This window comes from Lissotriton vulgaris, chromosome 3_1 (assembly GCF_964263255.1).
Source record: "Lissotriton vulgaris chromosome 3_1, aLisVul1.2, whole genome shotgun sequence".
NCBI lineage: Eukaryota > Metazoa > Chordata > Amphibia > Caudata > Salamandridae > Lissotriton > Lissotriton vulgaris.
The window spans coordinates 1340649396-1340672104 of record NC_141689.1 but is presented as its reverse complement, the minus strand read 5'-3'; the positions used below and the strand labels follow the sequence as shown (position 1 = coordinate 1340672104).

The window sequence follows — 22709 nt, the reverse complement described above, 5'->3', positions numbered from 1 at the left end:
TGCAGGGGTGTCCTGCTCATGCAGGAGCACCCTCTCACTTAGAACCAAGCACCTTGTCCGCAGGATTGCAAAGGCCTGCTATAGGGGTGACTTATAGGTTTTAAGTGCAGTGACCCTAACATATAGTAAACCTATATCTTTAATAAGTAGTGAAAGCACCAACTTACACAAGATGCAATGGCAGGGTTGTAGGTCCATTTTCAATGGTCCCTCGTGGGTGGCATAATACATGATTCAGCCCATGGGGGACCTCTGGGGTACCTATGCTGGTACATGGGTACCATATACTAGGGATTGACAAGAGTACACCAGTACCCAATCTGGGATGTACCTAGGTATTGAACACAACAGTTTAGGGAGAAAGCAGATAGACTGAGGTCCTGATTAGCAGGATCCCATGCAGACTAATCAAAAACCAGCATAGCACCGGGCAAAAAGTGGTGGTATCCATGCACTACTGGTTTCCTAATTATTGTCAGACAGCTCACTTTACAAAATTCTCTAACTGCAGTAAGAGAAAGAAAAGTAAGCACAAGTTTCCAGGACAAGATGAGCAGCAATTAGTAAAACCTTAAACTGACATTTGACCTCTGTCCTGGAACAGACAACAAATGAGTCAAGATAAAAACACGATTTAAATGCATTTTTTTTGCTCATTCACTTTCCGAATGAGCAGACCACCTGTTCCTTTCCAGGTCAAATCTTCTCTCCAGAACGGACCAGTAGGTCCTAAAAATAGCTACACGTGATACAATCTGACTCACCATAGCGAGTGGGCGAGTAGATTTTTCGAAACCTGTAGGGAAAGGTCTTTACTCAGCGAAATCAGAATACAATCTACCCCCACTAAACTAAGACACACAGTAAAAATAATACAATGAGTTCAGTGCTCTGTCTCATGAACTCCCAAAAGATGGGGTCAATCAGGTTTTTCTGCCCTCTTCATGCAGGTCAACTCCCCTTTCTCCCATTGGCAAACAAAGGCGCACACAGCTGCACAACCTTGGAAGTAACCACAGCCCAGATTGCCTGGAACAGGGCGCTCTTCTAATCCCATATGCACGGTGTAAATCACATGCAGACTATAATTTAAATGAACTTCTCTAGAAGAAAAACAATGAGCTACTCTTCTTAGCTATCTAAGGTTATCACATTCATCCAAGGAAAAGAAAAACGTGAACGCACATCTTCATAAATAACATTAAATCAGCAATTAAAGCTTCAGGCTTCAGAGGTCTAGATACAGTTAGAACAACTTCAAATTATCATTTAGTTAGCATAAGTATATAAGAAGCTAGTTATTATGCTTTGGTTATATATTAATTGTGACTTTGTTATGCATGTATGACCACACAATTGCACACAAATAATACATGGTTAATAAATATTGTGGAGCGTATAATGTGTGCTGCTTCATGAGTGCTGCATTTTGTCTCAAACTGAGCCCATGCTTCGATGAGAAGCCATTCTATAGTGTGGAAGACAGGGGTGACGCGTCAAACTTCAGTGACATCTGACAAAGCAGCGGGCTGCATGAATCACATACCATCCAACACTGAAAAAGCAGAAAGAGGGAGATTAAAAAAAAATTCTGGAGAATTTATCTTCCAATAATTTGCATTAAAACGGGGACACTTACGAGCGAGAAACAGCTAAATTAAAGCCATTTTGGTTTTAACAACCGTGAGTCTCCCACCTGAATTGGCCTGTTGTCTTATATGGACCATGTAACTAAAATAGCTGCAACTAATAAGGAATATTTTAATACATGTTAAATAAATGTCGAAACTTTTAAAGGAGTACAGCTCTTAAATGTACATCACGGTGTTTGTAAGCATTTTTATGGTCTGGCTTGACAGCACAGATGTCACAAGACAATTATGTGATCATCTCTAGAGAGGGGCTTTGGCACCGCCTATACCTTGGTAGGCAGGAGTGCATGTTTTGATTGGGTAGAATCTACTTTGATGGTTTTTGTACAATTGACTGAATAACGTCATATGATGATGATTGGGTAGAAGTTACGTGCTTCCACAAAAAAGTGCCTCCCCTCCAGGCATTTGTGATCACTTTGTTTATCGATCGGCTTAAGTTTGAACGTATTGCTTCAATAAAAGTCAGTGGGAGAAAGGCATTCTTCCTCATATATTTTAAAATCTTTCACTTTCTTCTTCTAAAATGTTGGCATCAATGATATACATACCCATGCTATTTACTTGTAATGCTTCACATTGCAATGCAACATTCCTTTAATGCCAGACCTATTAGTATTGCCAGTGCTTGTTTGATATTGTTGAAAGGGCAGTAAGCGTGCAATGATTTGGGCTAGTTTTAGTAGGGTTGCTGCTTGTTTTGTGCGTGTTTCCAGAGGGGATTGCGCTGGTACTGTATTTTTAGAATCAGCAACATTGGCATCCAGGTCCGGAACAGCTGGGGTTATATCTGCGCATAGTTTTGTCTCCGAAGTCAGTACCCTTGTATTAGGGTAATCTGCATTCATGCGCAGTGTTTGTCGCTATAGCCGTCGTCTGCTCGGTGCCCGCAGCAGTCTGAGGGTACACCCCGGTGCGTTGAATGCAGGTGAGAGGCTCAGTATCCGAGTTGGTCCATATTGCCACCTTTTCTACAGGGGTCCATTAGTGTCAGACCCGCTCTTCTGACGGGGATCAATCGTGGTGCCGGAGAATACAACACTAACCAATTAGTAGGTGCAGCACTTTACTGTCATCGTGTAGGTACAGGGCGGAAAGACAGTTTCGCGCTGAGGCGGTTCCATTTTTTGGGCATCTCATGCCACAGCACAATGCCATGGGCTCCTGTTTGGAGTTTCTACGTGGATGCGAGTGGTACAATAGGCTTGATCTCTACAACTTATTCTTCGTGTTTGGGAGACCATTTTGCATGTAGTAGGCCTCATCAGTCCTTGCAATGTTTTAGGTTGTTAACAAAAATTGTTGCAGTACGTAAAGGCTGGGAAGGCAGCTCTTACTTGGCATTTAAGATGGGTAATAGTGTTACTCTGGCAACATTGTTTTCCTGGTCGGTGATTGTGAGGAGTGGATGAAGTAATTTTCCAGATAGGTTACATACAACTAGATCCGTGCACAGTTCCCACCGAAGGCCAGTATAATTTTTGGTGTGAGATAATTAGTGGGCTTTAAATTTTGCTTTAAATATATTATTAGATTTACTTGTTACCTTTTATATAAAACTTTATAAATAAATAAATAAAATAAACCATGTGAATGCAGTAGTAAAGTGCAGGTGCCATGGCCTTAGTGTAAGTAAGGAATGGGCCACCTATTCTCTTGTTGGGCATTAAGAGACAGTAAACATGTGGATGTACTTGACCCACACCACCCCAAATCCACGGTCCTTGTGCGACTGCACATGCTACACCATTGATAGTTACATCATCTTCATGACTTTATTTCGATCACAAGGATCTTTAAAAGTACATTGAAAAAGAAACAAGTTAACAATTCATCAAAACATAAGAACCATTAAAAAATAGCATCTAATCTACCATAAAGGGATATAATTGAGCCATAGAGCTAACAAAACTGTTGCAAAGTCAAAGACTATTACTCTACTGGTTTCTGTAGAGAAAATACTCAGCACATCGAGGTAGTGGCCAGGACCGATAAGCCTTCACAAGGGAATTATCCACTTTCTCCTCAAAGTCTTCTAAGGAGGCAGAAGAATAAAAGATGGACTCCGGTTTCCGAGCTTCCTTTACAAGCTGGACATTTATTATCAGAGGAATCATTAGTTCGCCACTTATTACAAAACAGTTAAGTGGGAAAGGACTTGTATCTGAATTAGAGGAATACTTTACGTGTGAGGGAAGAACCATTTCTTAAATTGTTTCCTCAAACAATGGAAGAGGTATAAAGTTCAGAAACTCTTGGGTCTGAGTGCCTACCGGATTTGTCACATCTTTCCCCAGGGTGAACTCCCAATAGCGGGTTTTGACCCTGTACTTCGGAAATGGAACGCAACTCCTCAGGACTTGACCAATAAACCTCCATCATTAATTTTCTCAACAGATTTCTCAGAGTACTAAACCAAGTGATTGTTATAACCTTGGACTGTGTCGGAAGGTCACTAATCACCACTCGGTAGGGGACAAGCTCCTCAATTGTCCATAGGCGATGCCAGCACATTGAATGCTTGTAGACCAGCTTGTGGGCCAATTTTCTTTGGGCTTTGATATTATATATTTCTAATGCTGGGGCAAGTTTCCTAGACACTGTAATTTTATGAATCTTGTTTATGTGGGCGGTCTGCTGGATTAGGGACAACTGTGCTTTGTCTATATGGCATGCCCAGCATAAGTGTGGAGTTAAACGGATCCCTAGATAGTAAAAAACACTGACTTGTTCTATTGTACGGTCCTCTACCTGCATGCCTCTTTTAGAGGGCTTCGAAATCTCCTTAGAACATATAATATATTTAGTTTTTGTCTCATTGAGTTCAAGGCGAAGCTCATCACAAAAGAGTTTAACATTGTTTAATAGCTGTTGGAGACCTTGTGAGGACTTTGATATTAGTAGTGTATCGTCAGCGAAGAGAAGTGCGGGCACTCTTCTCTCCCTGACCTTTGGGGCATAACACCCATCTCTATAAGGAAGCCTACTGCCCCATTGATAGAAAGTGTAGTTGCTTATTAATTGATGGAATGAATTGTGATTTGTAAAAAAAAATTTGATTTTTAAAAACGTCTTTTGATGCCATTTAATTAACTTTTTAAAGAGCAATGATTGGTTGTATAGAACCTTTTTAAGATTTGTATTAATCTTGCTGTATTTTTGTATGTATTTCTTATCTGTTGTCTGTTATGAAGAATCATTCGAAATAAAGACGTTAAAAACTGAAACTGAAAGCGAGAATAGGATGGGCGCTAAAATGCATCCCTGTCTCACTCCACGATATATCGTAAAGGGCTCAGTTAATTGACCATCCCCCCCCCCACTTAACTTGGGCTTTATTTGATGAGTGCAGTCAAAATAAAATATCAAGTAAATTCTGAGGGAGTCCCAACTCTGCCATCACCCTCTAGAGTTTAGCTCGGGGACCAGATCAAAGGCGGTACACAGATCCACAAAGGCTACATATAGCTTCGCCCCTTTTGTTGCAACCTCTCTCCAATAATCCATGGTGAAACTACACATGCTACACCATATATAGTTACAACTTCTGCATGGATGTGGCAAGTCATGTACATTCCTTACTTAAAGTGTAGTCACTTGTAAACTGGCCGCACAGCACTTGAATCTATAAATAATGCTTTTATACAAAGTAATGCTATGTATAAAAGCATTATTGATAGATTCCAGTGCTGTGTCGCCAGGTTACAAGTGTCCAGTGACACATGGAGTAAGAAGCATTATTATTCGTGTGCTAGGCAGTCACACGCTCCTGACCAGCACGCTAAACATTAAAACAGCCACATATTATTTTAAATTGCCCTCAACTTGCATATTAATAGGTTTATGCAATACACATACACGCAAACCATATGCATTACCTGTTGTTGTATAGTGAGTCCTCATCAAAACTTTGGATTTCATTTTTATTTAAGTAATGTACATTGACTTGCAACCAAAATGTAGCATAAATAATTTTCCTTTGCCGCAATCCTGCATTAGGGCCCATGCTGCCATTGCTATGCAACTTACTACTTGTATCCTGGAGTGCGACTTGGTAAGGGGTTGTGCAGTACTGGGAGTGTCTGCTGCTCTAATAATGGGGGCTGGAGCCAGACAGCCCTTTATGCCGGTGTTCATGAAGTTCAGGGTTGGGGGGAGGGAGTTCTGTCGGTTTCTTAGTGATGGTGGCTTATGTTTGTCATTCATAAGAACGCTCTTGTACAGCACTGTGGGTTTGTGGGCAGTGATAGGAAAACTGAAGCGTGCCGAAGAAATGACACAGTTTGTCCGCAGATCTGCCCTCATCTGGTATCTCTCGGGAGACAGCATAGCTCAATACACACCCTTAAGCAGCCATCCATGAATGACACGGTGTCCTAGCCAATATTTGTGATCTATGAAGGGTTGTAAATCTTGCTACTATACATAGAGAGAGTTGTCAAAAGTATAAGAACATGTATCCAACCTGATGCTTACTATTTTGGTTCCCCAGCACCTCCCCTGTCAAAACATCTTGAAATCTACCTCTTTTAGTCACTTTCTTCATTTTCTGATATGCCACCGCCCCTCGGAGACACTCTGACTCGAAAATGTAAAAAAATTATTTTTAGTACCTTCATAATAAGGATGTTTGTTTTATATTTTGTCTGACTCTGTTTTAGTAATCAGTCGGCTAGACTGGGAGACATGTCCCAGCTCCAGGACATGCCCTTTAGAGTCGCAGTCATAACCTGAAAGCTAGCAAATTGTAAAAAGTGAAACAAAAGATATAAACAACGCCTTGCGGGTCATGCATTTTTGATTTTAGTGTAACACAGGAATGGAATACTTGTTGTGTAAGGGCATTGCTCTTTCTCCAGCCAATCAATTTACAGCATCTTGCATGTTCGAAAACAGTGTTGCCACGTTTTTCCATTTCAAACTTGATACATTCTCAGTATAAACAAACAAGTCGGGTAGGGGTACGGCAAATGAAGCAGCTGCCCAAAGTAAAACACAAACACGGCTCCTAAAGTAAATAAAAAAACAAGAGCGTGGTGGTCGTGAAGAAAGATCGAGCACAGCAAATAAAGCAGCCATAAACCTTTCATGAGACTGGGTCACAAAGTAAACACAAACACTTAACATGAGCAGGAGCAGGCCAACAAAAATAGTGCTCTTAAAGTATCCTAAATAACATGAATAGTAGAGCACATGTAACGCGAGCAGTCCTCATCGGAGGATACAAAGGTCCAAAAGGAGGGACTACTAAGCGTATTCACCAAAAAAAAGCCAGCATTTACAAAGGACAGGAAAGGAACCAATAAGAAAGGATAGCCAGTTTTTTTCTTTTTTTTGAAAAACCTTTATTGTAGCACTCAATAAAAATACAAGCATGGGCCTACAACCGCAGGGGCCGGCCGCTGAACAAATCGAAAGTGTCTATATCAAAGTATGACACAGCTCATCAGCCGACAACCCTGGGGTCCGGCAGCGATTCAGGATAAAACTTGTATTAGAATGCACTACTGAGTCCAGGATGAGACCGATGTTCCATTTTATATTTTTAAGGAAGGATCAGGTGCCATACAATCAAACAGAAGAATACGGGGACAGGACAAGAGACAGGATATGCACATAATAACTGCTATATTGGAACATTGGCGCTAAAACATATGGATCGGTGCAGACAACAATACAATATACATTCAATGTTGAGCGCCAGTTCTCAGGGTCTGCCCACCCGGGAATCAGGATATCGTAAAAGCATAACCACTAAATATAAGTACACAATAAAAACCCGAATGAATCGTCAGCAATACTGATCCTTTAAGGAAGAGAAAGGAAGGGAGAAAAAAGGCCATAGAAAATAAAAAATGCAAAATAAAAAAACCCCTACCCTGCACCCCTGCAAATGGCTACAGCCTAACCCCACTAGCAGCGTGCCTGTCGCCCCTAATAACTAAAACCCTAAAAGTAGGAAAAAGAGTGGAGGAGGGCTTATCCGTTTGGGCTCCCAGCCCCTTTAGTCCCCCCGCCACAAACAGACACTCCCTATCACTAAAAGACCAAAGTATGACAACACTTATAGAAGAAATTAGGGGGCACCGTGATACACCTCCCAGCCTCTTAGATCAAACAGTTGTAGGTCTAACACCCGTAAAAGCCACTCCAACCCTTCCCGACCTGGTTGAGCTTGGATAGCCAGTTTTAGAAGCCCGTATTGTACATAGAGCAGGGGTCTCCAACCGGTTGATCGCGAGCTACCGGTAGCTCGCCAATGCCCTGTAGGTAGCTCGCGCTGGTAGCGTCGCAATTTAGTAGCCCATTGACATTGTTGGAATATTTCGGCCTTTTTTCATTGTAGATGAAGATGTCCGCCCTACCGAAACAAGCTGCTCCGATTGGCTTAACTGAGGAGGGGCGGGCCAAAGAGTATTATGTTGATCTTCCGGTAGGCCTCTGCGCCGCCGCCACCTGCCTTTGAAAGCCAGGCACCGCGCTTTTCATCCTGCACGTTGAGTGAGTACAGAGCAGCAGGCATGGAGGAGCAGAGCGGCCGGTGCGAGGAAAGCGTGCAGGTGGCGCATGCAGTATTAAACTGCTACCGGGACCTTTGCCACCTGCTTTGTTCAGCCTGCCACCAGTTCGACCGGAGCGGCAGGTAAGTTTAAGGAGCCCTGCGCAGGCCTCATCCGCTCCACACCCGTAGCGAGCCCCTACCCGGGCAGTTGTATAGGCGAGGTGGCTCATTGCAGTCCAGGGACGTTTCAATTTCTGAACGTTTTAGACTAGAATTTTTTGTCTTTATTTTACTTCATTTAAGCAGCATTATTTTGTTTTTTCATGTCATTTTGGTCGCATTTGTAAGATGGTATGATTTGGGAGGAACTGCTATTTAAGATGGGTAAAGGAGCGTGCGCTTATTACTTTTGTGAATTATGGGTGAAAACTGGGGATGACTACTTTTTCGTTTTCATGCAATCATTATGAAACGGCTTCTTGAAGTGTTTGGTAATAATTTTCAAAGCTGTCTCTTAATTGTTTAAACTTCTAATCTAGCTGTTCAGGTCACGGGGTTAGAATTACACCTGTTTTTTGTCTTGTACGTGTTTGTACGTGCTTTAAAACGACGCACGGTAGTGGTTTGTACAAAAATAATGCTGGCGGCAGGGAATGGAAGCGCACATGATGATGAGGTTGCCGGTTGCGGCTTTGTAAGTGATTTATGTGTTTTTGTTCAGAGATCACGTGGCAAGAAAAGTGACTGTTATCTGCAAAAGAATGATTTAAGTAGCGGGCTTAAAGCAGGACGCAGTAATAGCTGAGAGAACAGGATTAAGCTGTACTCGATTCGTTTTTGCATTTTAGGATTGTTTAAGGATGATTGCCTAAAAAAGAAGAATGTGTTGAAAGATTAAGGATATGTGCCTGGATCTAGCAGTGCGACAGAAGGGTGCACAGATACGTGCCCCCTTGGATACTCATTGCAGTACAGGGCACATGAAACCAGATAATCATCATGATCTTTCTCGTGTTTCAATTAAGCTTCATGTTTGCACACTGCAATGAAACTGAAAGTAGTTTGTTTTTCCATTTCAAGAGTTTGACAATGTTAAATGCAAACTATTAAAATCATATACATACAATTCTTAATTTGCAGAGAAATACTTAAATTCCATAAAACAAGATATGTGCTCAAATTACCAGGTTTACCTGAAATGTTATAAAACAGTGTTTCTTATTAGTGTCACTTTCTAAGGCTCACTTGAATAAAACATTAGGCATGCTTGCTGCCGTGTTGGCATTCAGTCTCATGGCAGAAAATTTGGTGATGGGATGCTTGTCAGAATGTCAAAAAGTGTCCATCACGTGGAGGGAAGTTGTATCATGATCCATTATGTACCAAGTGTTCTTGATGCCGGTGGGTGTTCTCTCTGCATCCATTATGTACCAAGTGTGTGCAAAATTTTATCTAAAAGCCTGAACTGTCTGAAACTATTACAACCGATATGAAGTCACTTGGCTAGGCAGTATATTATATTAATGTCAGTACAAATATAAACCTCTGCCCTCATCAATACACAAACTACACTCAGCGGTTGCGCAGCTAACTGTAGTTCAAACACTATAGTATCCTTACAGCTGGGCGCGGGGGTCTCGAAAAAATGCGCAAGTTTCTGGGCCTTTAGTAGCTCACAATGAATTTGATTGACCAGAAGTAGCTCCCACTACAGAAAAGGTTGGAGACCCCTGACATAGAGCATGTCTCGAAGAGACAGCTGCGGTATAGAAGTGCTGATTGATAATACAGGCAAGGACCACAGGCACCGCAGGGTTGCATAGCAAAATACACCCATATTTGGTGTGAACTGGGCCACGGTGCTGCTATACCTACTGCACCAGCAAAAGTTGTGCCTGTGGATGCTCGTCTGTGCACTGGCTGAACAGCTCGAGCGAACCTCTAAGTGACCCATGGACAGTCTGAAAAGCTCAATAGCTTGCCTGGAAATGTTATTATAGTAATATCTCCACCAAAAATATGTCCATGTGTTATTAATATGCTGTTTTCCTGGAGGGGTGTCACTGGAAGGTCATTATCACCCGTTTGCACTGCATAGAATCATGACCATAATTACGGAACAGCACTCAGGATAATGTGCTGCAAAGTTAAAACCTTATAAGGTTCCAAAGGCATGACCTATTGGGTGGGCCACTGTTTGTTACTTTGTGTTTCTTAAGTTTGAGTGGCAATGGGAAAATAGCCATCTAAGCGGAGGCATGTCTCTCTCTTCGTCTCCTTTTTCTTCAGGGAAATCTAGATCAGGATGACATTCTCCCTCTCCAGTTAGGTGCTGGAAGGGCAGGACAACCAATGACTGACAAAACTATTAGAAGAATTAAATTAAAGACATTGGCTTTCCTCAAAAAGAAGATGACTGGTATAAGCGATTCTAATGACACCATTATTTGTTTTGATGTCTTTTTATCTGGCGATTCCGAAAAGTTCTCAGCCCCTACACCAAATTTTAAATGGAAATCTATCTCTAGAGAAGCATAGTCAGAGAGTTTAAATCACATGAAACAGAACCTGGGATTTCTAGTCGATGAGATTCCTGACACTTTTAAGGAGTGTTGTGTGTCATTTCATGGCAATTCATGTTTGAATTTTTCTTTTTTTTTTAACCTTTTTTCTTTCTTTTTTTTTCAACACAAATAACAGTACATTTCAGTCATGGAAGTAACACAGCAAAAGTAGCTGGCACTGCTGTAACGACCGGATTTTCGGACCAGATGGAATCAGCTCCTAGGAGCCCCTCTAACCCAGTCGGAACGTAATCACCTCCCTCCTTAGAACGTATTCACAATGGGTATAGATATATGTATGTACATCTCGTACCTAAGGATGGGGAAAATAGCAATAAACATGCATAGGTTTTCTACAATATCCTATTCATACCAACTAGTCTCACGGCCACTTAGGCCCAGACTAATCTACCCTGGGGCAGTTCTGATTATCTACCATTACACACTGATTATCCTCAGTGCTCACTCGACACGCAATCCGGCGTGTCTACACACTGGGCTGCAGCCCCATGTGCTCTCTATTTATCCGGTCCACAATCCGGCGGACCTACACACCATGTCCTCCCGGTGCTCACTCACAACATGACCCACAATCCGGCGGATCTACACACCGTGTCCCCCCGGTGCTCACTCACAACATGATCCACAATCCGGCGGATCTACACACCGTCTATCTCCGGTGCTCTCATTAACGCCGCGTACCAACGACGATCACTTTCCTATGAACACCTGTGGAAGAAATCTCTCATTGTCTACTTGGGATGATACTACACTAATAGGAGTTAGCACGGTTTTCCGAATTGATATATGTACCTTCTGCTCTTGGCATCAAACGTTCCCTCTCTCCCTCATTGCTCAGTCATCTCTTACCTGACCGGGATTCACATCCGTTCATGCAAACAATGTCTGACTAGAAGACCAGGTTACCCCGATTGAACAAGAATACAAGGCACATGTCGGTTCACTAGGAACTGGGGTATTTTATTACAATGATTATAAACACAATACTATACGGTAATATATATATATTGCAAAGAAAAGTGAAAGGTTAGAATGTGCGCGCTATAGGGGAAAGGGGCGGCATCACCTTGGTAATGTGTAGTCTGGGTTCAGCAGTCATCTAGGGTCTCGTCTCGTCTGTGTCTTGGCTCGTCTCGGAATCACACCTTAGCAGTCACGAGTACACGTCTGCACCGCTATGCTTTGTCTCCTCTGCTTCCCTCCAAGTCACTGGAACCTTCCTCGTTATTTGCTGCTGTCTCTCTCTGTCTCTGATCGCTCTGCGCTACTTCTCCTTCTCCTTCAGTCTTTCTCAGAGAGTCTCCGTTTCATGATCTTTCTCAGACTTCAAAATGGCGACTGTCTGCCTGGAAATAATTAATGGCATAGATGCTAATGGCTAGCTGCCGCCTACGGACTGACTGACTCACCACCTAACACTTTCGCTAATATGGAAGCCTGTCCTTTCATGGAAAGTTACGGTCAGTAACCTGCCCCCCACCAAATTCTTGTACCTCCCCGTACCAAGGACACGTTCCCAGCCAGCCGGCCTGAAGTTGTGTCTTCGGAGTGGAGAAAAATACAGTGCTTCGATAAGGGCCAGCCTGAACCGGTTCTCTCCAAGCGAACAACACTTCGAAACTAAAACATTACACTTGGCCTAGAAAGCCTCTCAAGCTGCCGGGCAGAAAGCAAGATGGAGTCTCTCCCGTTTGAGGCCTACAAGGCCCGAAATAAGCATAACTCCATAGAAGGTATACTAACACTCTTGCAAAAGGACAGATTATCACTAATACTAATGAATCTATCCACTAACTTAAGTATATACGCCCTGATCTAAGGAAAAGGGTACGAAAATGCACTACTATGTCTTATGAATAGGTCCTGTTTATAGTTCTAATCCCTATACTAGGAGGGTAATAGGCTGGAGTCATCTTCAATCATTCTCCCTCCCAAGAGGGCCGAAAAAGTCGGTCAGAACACTTCACCCTTGACTCCAGTCTATTAACCATGCTCTATATGGAACTAACATCTGTGGAAGAATAATAGGAGACAAAACTAACTGATCTATTCCTCTTACCAAATCTACAATATTGAAGTAGAGAAGGGATACACTGAATAAAGCATCAAATGGCTACTAAAATACAAATAGAAATCACAATACCCCCTAATATCTGTCGTAGAGAATGTAAGTCAGGTAACCAATTGAAGAGCCAGTCAAACCAACCCTGATCAATATGTCTTCTAACCTCTGCAGTCAAGTCGTGAAGTTTGTCAATATGGGCTTGGATAGATTTGGAGTGGTCAGACAAATTAAAACAGCAAAGACCCTCAAAGTCAGAACAATCGTGTCCATGCTTTAACAGGAGGTAGTCAATAGCTGCGCTGTTCTGCAGAATTGCTCTGCGTTCACCCTGGGCATCTAATAACATGTCAGATAAAATAGTAGAAGTTTGATTAGTCGATTTCACCATCCAGCAAGCCATTTTCCCAATGGACTTGGCGTTGTAAACTGCCAACGCCGGGACACCAATAATGGAGATAGCTAAACTAAGGTATTCAGATTTGGAGTAAAGATGAAGGGAAGAATCACAGTCCTCATGTAACATCATAGAATCACGGACTACACGGGAATAGGTATTGGGATGTGAAGAAAACATTAATAAACTCAGTCTGGTGATGGCACATGGACCTCCGGAAATATTAGCAGGAATATAGGGCCAGGAGGAATTCCCGCAGGAAAATAACCAACCAGAGGGTAACAGCATTGCACGGTAATAGCTAGGAGCAACTAATATACGTTTGCAAGTCATGTTATTTGTAACAGAAACACATGAATTCGGGAGTCTTCGTAAGCATAGCAAACGTTCATGAACCGAAAAAGAAGTGGCAGCTTTCAACTTCAATTTTGCACATTCAGTAATTGCTTCAGGATCACAAGTCAAGATAAAGCATAAATCACCCTGCGTGATATTATAGGTCGTAATTTGGGAATGAATTGGGGGAATTGACTCTGAAAGAACAGTACACAATGGACAAAATTCGTGGGCCGCGAAATCGCCCAGAATAATATTGGGTCGGGCACTTGATATATTAAAAATGTGCTTCATAGTTTCAGTGGAGGCAGGAACGGCAACCAAGCAGGTCGCTAAGATGTCAGTTACAGAATGCATAGGGGTCAGACAAAAATGCGGGGAATTAGTAACCCGCTTAGCCAGGGTGATCCAAAAGTTCGATGAGGAATCCCACGCAGCGAAGGAACGCGGAACTCGGGTTCTCCAATCAACCGAAGTCTGTGGGTTCTCTCCTCTCCCGGCGTAGCAGACCAAAAGGAGTCCAACGCCGGCACATCCTGCAGCAGCAGTCCAGAGAATGATCTGAAAGAAAATCAAATACAGGCATTATTCATTCTCGTAAATAACATTTGTCAGCCGGGACAGCTTCCCAGTTATCTTTCCCTGGTCTCATCACCAAAATGGTATTGTCATGACCGGTTGCAATGATTTCAGCCTGTTCAGGGGGATGTTTAGGCGATTGCACCCATATTTTCGCTCCAGGGTTATCAGAGGAACCGAAGCCTTTTTGGCCTCGTACAGTTAGCAAAGTAGGGGCAATGCCTCTTTTAATCTCACCACTGAAAACAGGCATGATTAGCAATTGAGCAACTCGGTCAGTCTTTTGAATTGATAAATCCACCTCACTGCTGTTCAGCAGGATAACCTTAATCTCTCCCTGATAATCACTGTCAATCACTCCTCCGAGTACTTGAACACCTTTTAAGGCAAGGCCTGATCTAGGGGCAATCAGTCCAAAACTTCCAGCTGGTATACAGACACCAACGCCTGTCTCAACAATGATTTGATCCTTACTCTTAAGTACAGTGTCATTCATGGCATGCAGGTCCAAGCCTGCGGAACCTGGGGTTGCTCTGCATGGAGCCAAGGCTCCGGGGGTAATTTCCCAATACATTACAGTATTACCAATGGTATTGGGCTTTGCATCAACATTTGGAGGAAACAAACGCATCAAAGGAGATTCAGCATGCAACAAGGGACGATTATTCAGGATCAACAATGCCTGGAGTAGAAAATCTCTCCAGTTCTTGTAATGTTCATCAGTTAACTTTCGCAATTGTTCTTTTAGCAAACTATTCATTCGCTCAATCAGGCCTGATGCCTGTGGATAATAAGGAATATGAAACACCCATTCAATATTATTTTCCACACAAAATTCCTGTACCAATCTTCCACGGAAATGGGATGCGTTGTCAGATTGAATTTGAAATGGAACACCATAATATAATATGATTAATTCCAATGTTTTAATGGTATTGATTTGGGTAGCTTGTTTGCAAGGGAAGGCCACTAAAAGGCCACTATAGGTATCCACAGCTGTACAAACATATTGACAATTTTTGCTCATAGGGAGCGGACCAATATAATCAATTTGCCAAATTTGAGCGGGCAATTTTCCTCAATGTAAATGGCCTTTAACAATATGTGGTACTTTCCACTTTCTAGAATGTTGACAGATGGGACAATGCAGAATGATATCTTTAATGTAATGTAAGGGAATATAAATTCCTCGATCGGCAGCCCACCTGCTAGTGGCTCTCTCTCCAAAATGTCCTGCTTTCTGGTGGGCCCATTTCGCCAATCCCGCCAAATCAGAATCTTGCATGTCCACCACTGCCTCAGCAATTTTAGATTTTTCATCTGCAATGTTATGAAAGAATTTGTCAAGGGAGTCTATCGGGGTATGAGCATCCACATGAAAGATTGTCACAGTACTCTGTGGGAGCATTTCCCAAATTTCTTGCCAAAACTCCTTTCCCCACAATTCTTTTGAATGCAATTCCCAATTATGAGAATGCCATGTTGGCAACCATACCGCCAGTCCGTTAGCTGTGGACCAGGAATCAGTGAAAATATGACATGTGCCAGGTAGTTCCTGTTTCAAAACTTGGTAAACTGCGTATAATTCAGCATATTGACTACTCTTTCCTTCACCAGTTGTACTTAGCAATTTTTGCGTGATCGGATTATAGGACACTGCCTTCCAATGTCGCTTCTCTCCAATGAACCTCGCTGAACCATCCGTAAACCACACATGTTTTCTGTCCTCCGCGGACAAATCATCAAATGGCTTACCCCACTTGACAGGAGATTCCTGCACCACAGGTACGGAACAATCACTTCCAGTCTTGTTCGATGGCGCCTGCGCCACTCGCTCATGTAATACTGCCACACCTTTCGGACCCACACGTGCCCTGTCCTGAATGTACCATTTCCATTTAATCACGCTCGCCTCTTGAGCATGTCCAATTCGATGAGATTTAGGCGAACTCAAAACCCACTGCATGATAGGAATGTCAGGTCTCAAAATTACAGCATGACCTAAAGTCAATTGCTCGGTATCCACCAGAGCCCAATAACATGCAAGCAGCTGTTTCTCAAAAGGTGTATAACGCTCACCAGCCTCAGGTAACTTTTTAGTCCAAAAACCTAATGGCACCTTTTGTCTGCCCTGCTTTTGCCACAAACTCCAATTTGCATACAGACCCTGTACAGACACATTCAAATCCACATCACCCTCGCCCACAGGCCACAGATCCAAGGCATACTGAATCGCTTCTTTTGCCAAATTAAAAGCATTCTGTTGTGGTTCACCCCATTCAAACGCATTCTTTTTGCGAGTGACTCGATATAAAGGAGCCAATATCTGACTCAAATGGGGAATGTGTTGACGCCAAAAACCAAACAAGCCAATGAAACTCTGAGCTTCTTTTCTATTCCTCGGAACTGCAAAGTCTAAAATTTTTCGTTTAACCTGCGGGATCACTTCTCTGTGACCTTCATGCCAATTGATGCCTAAAAATTTGACATTTTGGGATGGACCTTGTAACTTATCAGGATTAATTTCCCAACCTTTTTCACGTAAGCAGTCAAGGATCTGATCTAATTGGGTCTGGACCTGATCTTGCGTTTCACCTTGAATTAAAATGTCGTCAATATAATGACACAATTGAATTTGCGGTTGTACAGTTACTTCGGACAAATGCTCCGCCACCAGCCGGTGACAGATCGTAGGACTATGTACATAGCCTTGAGGAAGACTTATAAACGTCAGTTGACGTCCATTCCAGGTAAAACTAAATTGGGGGCAATTGGAATTGAAAATAAAGCATTAGCAATATCAATAGACGCATACCATGTACCTGGATGCTTTTGAATTTTTTGAATTAAAGTAACAATATCTGGTACTGCAACAGCCAAACGGGGTGTGTGTTTATTCAATTCTCGATAATCAACGGTCATGCGCCAGGAATTATCACTATTGCGCACAGGCCAAACGGGATTATTCCAAGCAGAAGTAACCGGAGTTATAACTCCTGCGTCAACCAAATCCTGTATTGTGGCACTGATCTCTTCATGACCACCTGGAATACGATATTGTTTCTGAGAAACCACTTTAGTAGCCTGGGGAATTTTTATGGGGGGCATTTGCAATCGGCCAACCCGTACGGGTCTGGACGATATGTAGTGCTTAGTTCCAAATTGATAACAACCATCATCCAAATGTAAAGTCATTCCTTTCAAAATATCAATTCCAATTATATATTCCAAAAGCGGTACAACTAACACAGAATATTCTTTACGGGGAATTCTACCTATTTTCATCTCAAGTGTAGTTTGCACTGCGGGGGTTTCTTTTCCACCTAAACCAGTAATCGTAAAAAATTGTCCTTTGAATTTCTTTGATTTACCATGAATTAAAGTGGCCTCTGCTCCTGTATCAACCAATGCTCGGGCCCTTTGGATATTACGATGTTTCCAAAAAATTTCAATATCTACATAGGGTCTGTTGTCTCTGTGAGCCCACCTGCGTACCGGAGCTTGACCTATTTCCTAGTCATTTTTACTGCGTTCTGTCAACCAAGACAAATCAGGATAAATGCTCTCAGGTTTCTTAGGTATCAGAATGTCCTGTTCATATCCATCTCCATTACGAAATGGATTTTTGTCATTTTCATAGTACTGTGAATTACGATCAGAAAGTCTGTGACGATCCTCCCTTCTCCTCAACTCAGGGGAATAATCTCTTTCATCTCTGTTTGTTGGAAACACGATCATCTCTCCCCCTTTCTCTCTCTCCCTCTCTCACTCTCACTTTTTCACGACGAGGGGACACATCACGTTCATAGCGCCGGTCATCACGGCGATCAGAATCCACACAACGCCTCTCATCTCCACTGTCATCAGAATAACCACGGTCACAATCATTCTTTCGCACACGACGGGCACCCTCCTTCCGATCCAAACCACCCTTACGAAACATTTCCCATAAGCGATTATTAGGCTCACCGTCAATGTCCTCCCTTTTCACACCATCAGCCAATAGTGCAAGAAACATATCACGTCTAGAAAATTTATATTCACCAGGAGTACGAGCCTCGGGTCTGGACTGCCTCTCAGGTTTAAACCATTCACCCAACTCACCAAGTTGACGAACAGATTCAAGCACCATAGACAAAGGATTGCCAGTCTGATTGATCAACAAAGTCATCATAACCTGTTTATAAGCAATAGGGGAAGAACGGATAATGCGATTGCGTACAGAAGATGTTAATAAACCATCCAACAACCTGTCAGAAGTACTGAGAAAAATCGCAGTCTTCATTACTTTCTCTTTCAAACGTTGCGACGCATCGCGCAAAGTGTACCACAGCTTGTCATTGACAGGTCAATCAGATTCAGTAGGGTATTTATGGTTACAGCCATCATTTGCAAGCTGGAGTAGACTAATTTGGCCAGCACCATTATAATTCCGAAAATGATCTTGTACAGTAGAATCGGAACTCAAAGAGCAAAAACGTAAACAGTCACCCGCATCCAACATGATACCTGCAGCACCTAATTCATAAAGACGCACCATCCATGTAAGCAAAGTCTCACCAGGCCGCTGTCGAAATCGTTGTAATATGTCACTAACCTCCTGTTGAGTAAAATCTTCAATACTATCCAAATGGATACCATTCGGCATACCAGGAGCCTGTTGCAATTTGCGTCGAAAAACTGGGTGAGCAGAAACCTCCGGAAGAGCCTCCGAAGAAGCCCGAACCTTAGATTCAAAGGAACAATCAGGACGAGATATGTCATCAGAACGGGAAGAGCGACCACGGTCGCTAGAAACATCATCTTTGTCACAAGAAGCAGATTTACAGTCACGTCCAGAGCGAGAAGACTCGCGCTTGTCACCCTCCTCAGCCGAGGAGTCAGAATCATTCGAATCCCAGATATTACCATCCCACTCATCGGGGTTCCAATCCAGTCCGGCTTTCGCCACGACCAGACGCACTTTCCGTGTAGAAACACGACCACGACGGTGTTTATATTTGTATTTCGCAATGCGCACTGCAGCCCTTTCGGCTATAGTCTGATAAGTCTCAAGTTTGTCGGCAAGCAATTTATTCTGACATCGCAAAAGAGTATGCGCATTCTGCACTTCAACAAACTTTTCTTCCATATCCACAAACCGCTTCTGCAATTTAACAAATTTCTCATGAAGCATTCTGTATGCAGTCAGCACAATCCAACCTCTGCGTCCTAAAATAGGAAGCTCATCACCCTTCACTACTGGTGCTTTTTGCAAGCAAGAAACCACATCAGCAGGCTCCGCCTTTTCCAAACAAGAAGTCCAATTCTCACTCAAACCAGTAGAATCGGCCCACTCATGGGCCAAGGCCTCGTAAGGCGTTGATTCCCAGCCGGGAATTTCGACAGGCAATTTGAAAGTAGATTTCGATTTACGCGAAAACATTTTAACACACAAAAAATATATACCAAATTATTAACAAAGAAAATACGTACGAGCCGAGTCCAAACCAACAAGATCAAAACAATACAGCGCACACAGGCTTCGTAAACAGTTCGTGACGCCAGATGTAATGACCGGATTTTCGGACCAGATGGAATCAGTTCCTAGGAGCCCCTCTAACCCAGTCGGAACGTAATCACCTCCCTCCTTAGAACGTATTCACAATGGGTATAGATATGTATGTACATCTCGTACCTAAGGATGGGGAAAATAGCAATAAACATGCATAGGTTTTCTACAATATCCTATTCATACCAACTAGTCTCACGGCCACTTAGGCCCAGACTAATCTACCCTGGGGCAGTTCTGATTATCTACCATTACACACTGATTATCCTCAGTGCCCACTCGACACGCAATCCGGCGTGTCTACACACTGGGCTGCAGCCCCAGTGCTCTCTATTTATCCGGTCCACAATCCGGCGGACCTACACACCGTTTCCCCCCGGTGCTCACTCACAACATGACCCACAATCCGGCAGATCTACACACCGTGTCCCCCCGGTGCTCACTCACAACATGATCCACAATCCGGCGGATCTACACACCGCCTATCTCCGGTGCTCTTATTAACGCCGCGTACCAACGACGATCACTTTCCTATGAACACCTGTGGAAGAAATCTCTCATTGTCTACTCGGGATGATACTACAATAATAGGAGTTAGCACGGTTTTCCAAATTGATATATGCACCTTCTGCTCTTGGCATCAAACGTTCCCTCTCTCCCTCATTGCTCAGTCATCTCTTACCTGACCGGGATTCACATCCGTTCATTCAAACAATGTCTGACTAGAAGACCAGGTTACCCCGATTGAACAAGAATACAAGGCACATGTCGGTTCACTAGGAACTGGGGTATTTTATTACAATGATTATAAACACAATACTATACGGTAATATATATATATTGCAAAGAAAAGTGAAAGGTTAGAATGTGCGCGCTATAGGGGAAAGGGGCGGCATCACCTTGGTAATGTGTAGTCTGGGTTCAGCAGTCATCTAGGGTCTCGTCTCGTCTGTGTCTTGGCTCGTCTCGGAATCACACCTTAGCAGTCACGAGTACACGTCTGCACCGCTATGCTTTGTCTCCTCTGCTTCCCTCCAAGTCACTGGAACCTTCCTCGTTATTTGCTGCTGTCTCTCTCTGTCTCTGATCGCTCTGCGCTACTTCTCCTTCTCCTTCAGTCTTTCTCAGAGAGTCTCAGTTTCATGATCTTTCTCAGACTTCAAAATGGCGACTGTCTGCCTGGAAATAATTAATGGCATAGATGCTAACGGCTAGCTGCCGCCTACGGACTGACTGACTCACTGCCTAACACTTTCGCTAATATGGAAGCCTGTCCTTTCATGGAAAGTTACGGTCAGTAACCTGCCGCCCACCAAATTCTTGTACCTCCCCGTACCAAGGACACGTTCCCAGCCTGCCGGCCTGAAGTGTCTTCGGAGTGGAGAAAAATACAGTCCTTCGATAAGGGCCAGCCTGAACCGGTTCTCTCCAAGCGAACAACACTTCGAAACTAAAACATTACACTTGGCCTAGAAAGCCTCTCAAGCTGCCGGGCAGAAAGCAAGATGGAGTCTCTCCCGTTTGAGGCCTACAAGGCCCGAAATAAGCATAACTCCATAGAAGGTATACTAACACTCTTGCAAAAGGACAGATTATCACTAATACTAATGAATCTATCCACTAACTTAAGTATATACGCCCTGATCTAAGGAAAAGGGTACGAAAATGCACTACTATGTCTTATGAATAGATCCTGTTTATAGTTCTAATCCCTATACTAGGAGGGTAATAGGCTGGAGTCATCTTCAATCATTCTCCATCCCAAGAGGGCAGAAAAAGTCGGTCAGAACAACTGCTTGCAGGTATTTCACATTGCTTCATCAAATTGCATTGTACAGTGTTGATTACATACATGGGGTGCACACTATTTCAAAGTACTGTACCTGATCTCTTGTAGCAGTTAATGGAATATTGCACAGGTAAACATGATGGTTTCTCTGATTTGGTGAACTGATACTCGGCCAGCTCCTCGTTCCTGTGTGGCGCGCGATATGTGTGCGCTACTTGGCCCTCTGGAGCCCTCATATTGTGTTTGGACCCTGGGTACGGGCTGCGCTGCGAAAGGGGGTTGTGTGCCTATTTCCTCTTGTGGTGTGGGTGTTACATTTTCCTTACGTGTGTTGGCACATGTAACAAATGGGGCCCAAATATCTTTGGGCCTGGATGCCGTAGGCATTCGGTCCCTGTAAGATGTAAGCTGTTCCTGGCAGTAGGTAATGTCATGAATCCAAGTGTCAACTTGAGGTGTCCTGGTTGATCCCCCAGTGCATCTCGACCCTGCGTTTGGCTAAGAGTAGCATCATGACAGACGGCTAATGCCAGGGGGCGATTATTTGATATATCCCAATAGGGCTGCTAGTGGTGTACGGTCCAGGTGGGTTCCCGTTACTTTGTTTATAGCTTCAATTACTTTGTTCCAGAACTGAGATATAGATGGACAGAGCCATGCTAAGTGGAGGCATGATGCTGTGCAGATTTGCATCTCCAGCAGTTCGCGTCCAGTCGCATTTTGTGTATTTGTATTGGTGTGCCATATATTCAGTGTAGAAATTTGAAGTGTATAAGTCTCAGTCTGTAATGAGGGGAGAGGTATTTGAGCTGAGAGCAGTATAAGGCCCATTGTTCCGCAGTAGGGGGTGGGTCTATATCCACGCACCATTGCTCTAGCGCTTTAGTCATCGTAGCAGGTGAGGCCGTCTGCGTGATATTGTATAGGCGTGTGATACATTTTTGGGGCGATGGATTGACTAATATGTTCTCTAGCGCCCTCAGTGCTGGCGGTGCAGTAGGGAATGAAGTATGTATGTGTCTGCAGGTGGCTCTAAGTTGGTAATATAGAAATAGTTCCAGGATAGGTATCTGGGAATCATCAGGGCTTTGTGGGGGGAGCAGGAATGAATTATCTGGATAAAGGTTTCCGAAAGTGGCTCGTCCCATTTGGTGCGCTCGCTGTATGGTTCCTTGGTCGTGTAAAGTGGGAATTAGCGGGTGATATGCTAGCGGCGTTTTAGGTGACTCAAGTAAGGGGACGTTTGCACGTCGTCT

The 22709-nt window shown here is 43.3% G+C and overlaps 1 protein-coding gene across 2 annotated transcripts in view; it reads left to right on the top strand.

Moving 5' to 3' along the window:
• Positions 1 to 2369: 2369 nt before the first annotated feature.
• LOC147727850 (CCR4-NOT transcription complex subunit 6-like) overlaps positions 2370 to 22709 on the top strand; it is a 1257974-nt gene continuing 1237634 nt past the window's right edge. For both annotated transcript variants that reach the window (XR_015309348.1, XM_086961812.1), the window contains exon 1: positions 2370 to 2580. The gene's annotated coding sequence lies outside the window, so the exon portion shown is untranslated. The remainder of the gene's footprint in view (positions 2581 to 22709) is intronic.